The sequence below is a fragment of the Eptatretus burgeri genome, chromosome 5 (assembly GCF_056783735.1).
Source record: "Eptatretus burgeri isolate ZD-2024b chromosome 5, Ebu_testis_v1, whole genome shotgun sequence".
Taxonomy (NCBI): Eukaryota; Metazoa; Chordata; class Myxini; order Myxiniformes; family Myxinidae; genus Eptatretus; species Eptatretus burgeri.
The window spans coordinates 9028791-9038326 of NC_140965.1; positions in this window are offsets into that span (position 1 = coordinate 9028791).

A 9536-nucleotide genomic window follows, 5' to 3' on the forward strand; every position below is an offset into this window, starting at 1 on the left:
ACGAGAATTATTTAATTTTTAAAGTGATTCTTCACCATTGAGAGATATGGCCAAAAACGATATCGGACTGTAAAGCATGATATTTAAAAAATGTGTTGGGCCTGATATGTTATGTTGGATCAGGCATTAAATGGCAGAGATATGCACTCAATTGAGAGCCCTTCTCGTTTTCGAGTGCCCAAAATGATTAACCATAATTGTTGTGTTCCTGAATGCAAATCGGACTCACAAAAAATAAAATTAGTTTGAAAATACGATTCCGTGGATGAAAAGTGTCTAATTTCTATAATTTCCTATTTATATAAGTGAGTGGCAGCAGACAGACAGTGACACAGCCACGTACCACACACCACACATAAGATGGTGTCGATGAAGTTGGCATGTAATTGTCTTGTCATGCCATGTTACACTCTGGTTTCCTCACTGAGGTCTGTGATTGATGATTTTGAGGTCTCAATTTTGATGGCGAGGGGCGGGAGAGGAGGACGGTGTTCTGGCCTTCAGAGGCCTTCATGGGGAGTGTGTGGCTTTGTGGCCCATGCGCTGTCTACGTGATGTTCCAAAGCTATTTGTGTCCCCGACAGACCGTGTGAGTCTCAACGCTGAGGAATAGGGTTTCGGGGGTGATGTGGCTGAAATGAAAAGGCTCGATTGAGCACGCAGGAGTAGTTCGACGAGGGACAACCCAAGGTTTTGTGGCCTGCAGACCAGGATGGATCCCTGTGGATGGTTGCATCACAGGTGCGCTGTTTGGAGCCCTGGATGATTGCCGTGCTGCGCAGCTGGCAACAGCTTATATGCCGAGGTGCTGGGGGATGTGGCGGATGGTGGGGAAGGTTGTGGGATGTCGAGGCGAAATGAAAACAAATCTTAGGTTGAATATAAAATAGAATACAGAAGGTTGGGACACAGACCCCATGCAGGTGGAATCCTGTGTCTGTACAGACACACCGAGCAGCATGAATGCATGCTGTAAAGAATAAAGCCTGCACCTCCTCTTGTGAGAAAGAAGACCATCTCACAAGGACATTGAAATCTGCATCAAGTTGAGAGGCTGAGGAGGTGGTACCTGTCTCTTTAAAACGAAAAATAAAGCTTCACAAGAGAAACTAAAACAACAATTAGAACATAGAGGAGAAAGATCATCCTGAACTGTCGGGTGTATTCAACCCATGAGCTGTTAGGGGATGCATGGCAGGGGGGCAAGATTCGTCGACCAATTAAAGAAAACCAAATTGGCCACCAGATTGGAGATATTTCCATGCCATAAATTTGAAGAGGTTGTGTCAACAACCCATCAATTCCTGAATGAAAGCAGACCAAAAATAAATAACATGTAGTCAGGCCAGAGGAGAAGTAGCAGAAGATGTGAGGAGGATGGGAGTCCATGGCTCGCCGGGGGTGGACAGAGGAAGTATTGGGGGCATGGCCACGATGGCACGGGGAGAGTCTGTGCAGTGAATTTGGGGCTCAGAACGTGGCGTGGCACTGGGAACCGAGTGGCGGAGGAGATACAAGAGTCCATATAAACTCGCAGTAGTGAAAACTTGCAATTTTGAAGCCATTTTGTTTCCATCGAGCGTAAAGCAGCAAACCTGTGCCCATTCTGCGTGAAGTGTATGCGTCTGGTTTCTTATCAAGCTGTCTTTCGCTGTGCTCAAAACAAAGATTATATTGCTTAATGTTATATTTCCATCCTTCCAACAGGTCAGAATGAGCATACAATCAGACAGGAGTATTATTTAACCTGAAAACATATCACAGAAAATGGAGTGTAATGTGCGAGTGATCGTTCACACCGATTGCCTAATTCACAGTGTGCAGAGTGAGTGAGTAGAAAAAACACACAGGTGGTGGCAGAATGCAGAAACTGGAGGAAGGAAAGTGAAAGACAGAATGGAGGCACACCATCCACACTAGATGCGCACACCATCAAGAGAGGAGAGAATTAGAAAAGAACAATTGTGCGTGAAAAAAAAGGAGAAAGAGCTTGAGAAGAGTGATTTGATTGATTGTGTGCTCTACCTGAAGGCATGTCCTTGGTAGTATAATATGTATCTTAAAGTACCTTACTTTGCTTATTGCTCTGTCATGAACAATCCTAATCATTCTTCTTATTCTTCATCAAAACCTCTTCCTTTTCTCTTCGACAAGGCTTAGTTCCCAAAACCTCCTCGCTCCTAAATGCTAAGGTCATCCAGCCTCCTTGTTCACGTCCAGCCGAATGTTTCTCCATGCCTTAAACAAAAAACACTCACCACCACCCCACCTATGAGGCTTGGCACAAGTTATTCAGTCTGGGAATCCTGAAGTGTCAATTTTTGCAAAGGTTTTGTGCACACGACAAACACTTCCCCTTCACGTCCATTCATCGTGTCAAATCTGTCCATGACAGTACCACCCCCCCACCTGCTCCTCCCTCATCCTGCCCCCTCTCAACTTCAACCTTGTCCTGCCCCCTCTCAGCTACCTCCCGCATCTCCCCCTCCCAGCTTCACCCCTGCCCCTCCCAGCTTCACCCCCTCCCCACACACCCCTCCCCCCATGCTTCCCACTGCCCGCATCCGCTCCTTGTTCCTTTTCCACATCCCTGTGTCCTATTAGCAGCTCCTCTCCCCCTGTCCCTAACCATGTGGACCTCAAACACCTGAGGCCTCCATTCACACCTAACAGATCTCCCAATCCAAGCCACTGCTGATAAACTGGACATCATCTGCTTAAATGAATCCTTCCTCCCACTCCTGAGTGCCTCTCTCTGACTCCTGAGTGCCCCTTCCTCACAATTGTCTTCTCCGGTTTTATCGGCCTGAACCCAGTCCTGGCGGCAGAGTCACGCTCTCCATCAAAAACTCAATTTCTCACTCCATATACTGCTCTTCCACCTCCCAAACCTGAGGAGTACCTCTGGCTGGGACTTCCCCTCCACTCCTTCCTCATGTTTATCTGTGTGTTGTACTGTCCTTCCCACAGTAATAACTCCATCGATATCTCTCTCAGACTACATGGATCAACTTTTAATCACTCATCCCAACTCTCTCTTCCTCCTACTTGGTGACTTCAATTGTCACCATTCTTATTGGCTGGGTATCGGTCCCTCTCTCACCAGCCATGGCAATTCTGCTGCAAAGGACTTCTGTGACTCCATTGGTCTAACTCAATCTGTGAACTTTCCCACCCGGATTTCTCCCAGTGGCAAATCTTCCCTCACTGATTTGGTGATGACCAACTTCCCCACCAATGTATCTTGCTTGTCCTCTGCTCCAATTGGCTCATCTGATCATGTACCCGTGAAGGTCAACATCTCTCTGACCATTCTCAGAGAAGAGCCTCTGGGCCGGCGAGTCTGGCAGTTCACTCAAACAAACTGGCAGGGACTGCAAGTGGCCATCACACTTCAGGAGTAGTCTCCTATATCCACCACTGATAATATAAATTAGGACTGGGAATTTTTCACAGAAACCTGCTCTCTCTTATGCACAGATTCGTCTCCTCTTCAATTATCTTACCCATCCTCCAACTCTTGGTACTTTGAAACTTGTGGTGAGACTGTTGCCTCAAAACAACTTGTCTTCTGCTCCTGGAATGTAAATCCAACCGCAGACATCCTCAGATCATTCCACAAAGCCCACAAGTGTTTATCTACTCTCAAGAGCCAGAAAACAACATCTGTCCAAACTTAAGAATAAACTTTCAAACTTGTCTCCATCCTCTACAACCTAGTGGCACCTTGTGAAGTCTGTCTCCGGAGTGTGCTCACCTTCCATCCCTTCCATCAGTTCAAATGGCACCACAGCCAACTCCACTCGAGAGAAAGCTGAATGCCTTAATTAAGTGTTGGCTTCAAAATCTTGTCCCGAACCCCTCCCTCTCTTTACCCAACTGCCCCTGAATTCTGTGACTTTTGCATATTAAAAGGTGGAGAAGTTTCTGGCAACCCTCGACTCTGACTCTGCAACTGGATGACATCAACTCATGTGTCCTAAAAACCTGCTCTGCTGCTCTTGTACTTCCTATCTTCACCCATTTCACCCCGTCATCTTCCATCCGCTTTCAAATCAGCCAACATCACAGTATGGCATAAAAAGGTGCAAAAATGGATCCCCTTATCGGCAGACCAATTAGCTTGCTTCCATTATTAAGCAAGGTCATGGAATCTATCATCACAGTTGACATAAAATCATTCCTTTTCTCTAACAGCCTCATCTCAGATCATCAATTTGAATTCAGACCTGGTCAATCAACATTGGACATGCTGCTTCTACTCTCACGGCAATGGATGAAGGCCCTCAATATCAGTCATGTGATCAGGGCCGTCTCTCTCGACATACTGTATCTCGAGCTTTTGAGTCAGTCTGGTGTCCCGCCTTGCTCTCCAAAGTGTCTGCCTCTGGAATCCAACGCCAACTCTAGTCTTGGATTACTGACCTCCTCCACTCTCATAGCCAATGTGTGGCTCCCAACAGAACCCTTTCTTCCTCCTCTCTCTTTCAAGGCTGGAGGATCACAAGGTAGTGTTCTAGGCCCAATCTTATTCTTAATCTTCATCAATGATCTCATTGACTCCAGAAAATACGCTTTATCACTCTGCTGATGACTCCACTCTCTGCTGTGACATCCCTCATCCTTCAAACAGGCAGGTAGCAGCTTCTTCCTTCTCCTCAGTCCTTGCCACAATGACAAACTTGTCAAACACTTGGAATATGACTTTCACTCCTGAAAAAACACACACGCTCACTCTCTCTCTCTCTCTCTCTCTGAAAGGACCATACTGCAAACTCTCCCATCTACTTTCTCAACATTCCTCTTGAGGAAGTTGAGTCATTTAAACTCCTGGGTCTCACTCTTAGCCATGATCTTTTTTGGGCAAACCACATTTCAAAGTTGGCCTCCAAAGCTGGCTGCTGACTGGGCATCCTCCATCATGAAATGTCATTCCTTGGCACACCTGAGCTCCTATCCACCTCAACTTTTTCATCTGCAGCATGATGGAGTACACTGCTCTCCCCCTCTGGGCTGGATCTCCTTCCTCACATCTTGCACAGCTTGATGCCATTGAAAGAAAGGCCTTCAATATCATTGGAATCTCTCATGATGAAGCCGAGTCTCTGGGCCTATCACTTCGCCATCAGTCTCTCAGTCTTCTTCCGCCTCATTTCTGGACTTGCACCATCTGCCCTCTCCATGCTTTGTCCCTCTCCCCACCCCCCACCCCCTCCAGGTATCTGCAGGCAGTCCACCTGCAACCCTCACTTTGTGAAACTGCCTCAATCCAGAACCACTGCTTACCTCCACTCATTTATTCCTCTTTTTTCCTGCCTGTGGAACCACCTTCCATACTCTGCAATCTCATTCTTCCCTCCAGGTTTTCAAGGCAGCTCTTCACCACCATCTCAAGTCATCCCCCATCCAAAATCATGATCTTTTCTCCACCCATTTAACCACCCACCCCCACCCCCCCCTCATTAAATCTCTCATCTTCCATGGTTTCCCTTTTCCTACAGTTCGTTAATATGCTCCATTACTCTCTTTTCGTTTTTCCCCGTTTTTTCCCACTCTTCTGATTCTTGTACTTTTTCCATATAATTTCACAACTTGCCATAAGGTGAGGCTGAAGCAAATGGATCCTCAATTATTTTGGAATTAACAAGTCATGGACCATACTACGTATTAACCAATGTAAACTAACTACAGTGCTTAGAGTAATTAGAACATTCTATACAAATAAAAGGCTGTGTGTGCGTGCGTGTGTGTGTGTGTGTGTGTGTGTGTGTGTGTGTGTGTGTGTGTGTGTGTGTGTGTGTGTGTGTGTGTCCATGTTTGTGGGAGTTGCTGTTGAACCTCACCTACATGTGGAGATAGCAGGCAACATCAGGGGGTGAAACAGAGACCTACCAGGTCTCACAGTGTGTGTGTGTGTGTGTGTGTGTGTGTGTGTGTGTGTGTGTGTGTGTGTGTGTGTGTGTGTGTCGTTGATTGGTATCTACACATGTGGGATTCAGAATGTGGAACGGAGTCCTCCCAGGGTGGGCTCAAAGTATCCACCTTCATTTCGGTAAAGGGGTCACGATTCACGGACCAAGCTGTGAAGTTTTCTGTTCTCAAAGTTTTGTGCTGAGGGCTCTCTTCAGGATTGTCACTGAGCCCCGGATAACTTCAAACTGTAGTTCGTTTCTAATAATATCCCCAGGGATGGTTTTTTGCTCACTTGTATCATAGTTCCAGGGAGCTTATGGGATGGCACATCGTCCATCCGTCTACAGATACTTGCAGCTTCTCAGAAACTAAACATATGATTTCGATGAAATTTGACCACAACTTTCATCACCTGTGATGGCATTAAAAAAACGGGGTCTGAAGGGGTCTAGAGAGGGAGTTTATGGGGGGGGGGAGTGTGTTACCTCCCCAAAGAGGTATTTGCTTTCCTCTTAAAGGATACACATATTTCTGATGAATCTTCACGACAACCTTCCTCACTCATGACATACCAAAGTTTCTTCATGGCATTAGAAAAATCTGGCTTTAGGGGGATTTAAGGTGGGTTGCCCCCCAAAATATGCATTTGCTTTCTTCTCAAAAACTACACACGCAATTCTAATGAAACTTGACCACCATCTTCACCACCCGTGATGTACCAAAGTTTGTTTAGGACATAAAAAATTGGGGTCTAAAGGGTTCTATGGGGGAAGGGGGTTGCTCCCCAAAATAACTATTTGCTTTCTATTCTGAAACCACACACACAATTTCGATGAAACTTGACCGCAACCTTTATCTCCCGTGATGTACCATGGTTTGTTCATGGCATTAAAAAAAGAAAAATCCACAGGTATTTACTTTCTTCTTCATTATATATTTTGTGGATCATCCATGCCTACCATGTCATTCGGTTTTAATAAGTTTATCATCTGCTGTGGTTCACAGCACCACGCGGATTGCATGTTAACCCAAGGTACGTATGCACTTCGAGTGGTGATAAAGCAGCAAACATAGTGTGTTCATTTGACTTTATATCCCATGTGCTGGACACAAATGTTGATATGAATTGTAGTACCATGGAATAGGGTAGTATCACAGAGTTCGGCAGTATCATGGAATACTGTAGTATCACAGAGTATGGTCGTATCATGGAGTATTTACCATGCTCCATATTATCTAAAACAAAATATAATAATCATTAAGCATTTTTATTGCTTACAAAAAATTATGATGCCATAAAAATTACAAACAAAAGCAAAATATCTAAAGATATCGTGATGCGAAACCACAGGAGGGTTGTGGTGTCATTCCTACCTTGTTTGGTTGTTTTTTTGAGATTTCATCCCTCTATGTTGTTACAGTTAAATTTTTTTTTTTCTTATAACAAGTGGGTGAATTATTATTCCTGCTAATGCACTCCTGCACCGCTGGACAGAATAACTATAACAATGGATGTTATCACTAAAAAAATAAATCAAACTCCAGCCTTGCTGGTGTAATGATTGGAGCATCCAATCTGAATCTGGCAGGGTGGTGGTTAGAACCCTGAGCGAATCATAGCCGAGGCTTTAAAATGGTCCGTGCTGCTGCATTGCTTGATGCTCAGCATTTAAAGAAGATAGAGCACGGACCAAGAACCACAAGTTGGTAATAATCGTGCCACTTTGATGGGCCTAATGACCTCTTCTTACATCGGATGTCCTTATGTAAGGGAAGTTCAATTATTATTAACCAGCAAATACAAAAAGGGAATATTAGGGGGGGGGGGGGGGGAAGGGAAAAATAAGGAGAGGAGGGAGCGAAGGGATAGAGGAGGGAGAGGGGGGTGAAGTGGAGGGGGGGAGAGAGGACAGTGGGATGGGGGAAGGGGAGGAAGGGGTGAGCAAGGGAGGAGCAAGGAGGGAAGAGGGATGGGGGAGCTAGTAAGGGTGAGGAAGGGGGTAGCTTGAAAAAGAGAGAAGAGCGAGGGGTGGGTGGGAAGAGCGACGCCTCACCGAACGTCGCTATACGCTTTGGGAGGGGAGTGGAGAGGATGAAGGAGAGAGGAGGGGGGAAGTAGGGGGAGGGAGGTTGGGACGAGTTAAGCATGAGGGGAGGGATTCTCAACTTGCATTTGGTAGTGGGACTTATGGAGAAGGGGGGCAGGGGTATTACAGGATTGAACGAAATGAGGTACATTAAAACAGCACATTAATACAGCATGTGGAGACGACCAGGAGATGTCGAGGAGTAGTCCTATTTCTGATGTTCATCAATGATCTCTCTGAGTCTCTGTAAATTCCCCTTTATCTCTTTGCTGATGACTCCACCCTCTGCCATGACATCCCTCATCCTTCAGACAGGTTGGCTGTACTCTCTTCCCTCTCTTCAGACGTTGATAAAATCACAAGCTCATCAAACACTTTGGAGTAGGCCTATGTCTTTCAATCCTGATAAAAGATCTGAAAATTATAACAGATTAAGTTGTATTCTCAATAAAAGACCCACAGGTTGGGAAGATCATCGTTGTGGACTGAGTATAAAAATACTCTGAATAGTTGTTGATACGAGAATAGTATTAACATGTTCATTAATTTTGCTTCAACATCAAAGAAGTTACTCTTGTGTGAAAGTTCTGCAGGTGTTTCAATTCGCAACTTGATGTGGCCTGTTTGACTGCAGAACAAATGAATTCTCCTGCCTTTGAATTAAGAGACAAACTCTTTCTGAGCAAATTCAGATTGTGCGTAATGTGCAAAATTTTAATTTACCATCTGAGGCTCTCTAGCCTGGGATCGGATCTCAGCCCAGCTTGAGTTGTCGAGTCGGAGTTCGAACCTCGATTGAGCTGTAAGCAGATTCGCACACACGGTGATATGTCGATGGGTGCGCTGTCCATCGGAAGGATGTTCAGCTCGAAGACTCGTCTGCCAGCACTGGCCACCTTGATTGACGTTAAAGATCCCACGAATTACAAATTCCTTACACGACTTGCTGCTGGGAAAGCAATGGCAAACCACCTAGCACAAGGTGGATCCCTGCAACTGGATCCCTGCAACTGGATCACCAGGATCCCTGCAACTGCTTTGGTGGCATCGACGCTCCACCAAGAGTTTGGTACAGTTGATCGATTTGAGTAGTTTGAAGTCATTTTCATAAAACAAGTTTAATTGGGCTTTTCCAGTTCTTTATTATTATTTTGAACAAGCATCCTGTTTTCACCACTTTGAAGTTGCAGTTTTCAACAAGGTTGTTTTGGCAACCTTTTATTTCCTTTTTGATTTTTTTTTTTTTACTGACTGCGTGCACATGTTTCTAAAATGCTTCCATGGGAGTTCCTACATCTAACCACATCTAAACAAATTTGTTAGTCACCAGGGTCAAGCGATTTCTTGGATTCCACTTCTGAAGGACGGTGTTTATCTGAAGTTTACTTGTGAAATGTTCTCTGCTTTCAATATTTACAGCTACCATCATGGTCTTAATTATTGCTTCTCATACTCTCTACAAGTAAATGTATTCTTCATGAGTTTCTTCGGAAAGGAAAAGTTTCTGTAAAACAAAAATCTTTTATTTTTTTATTT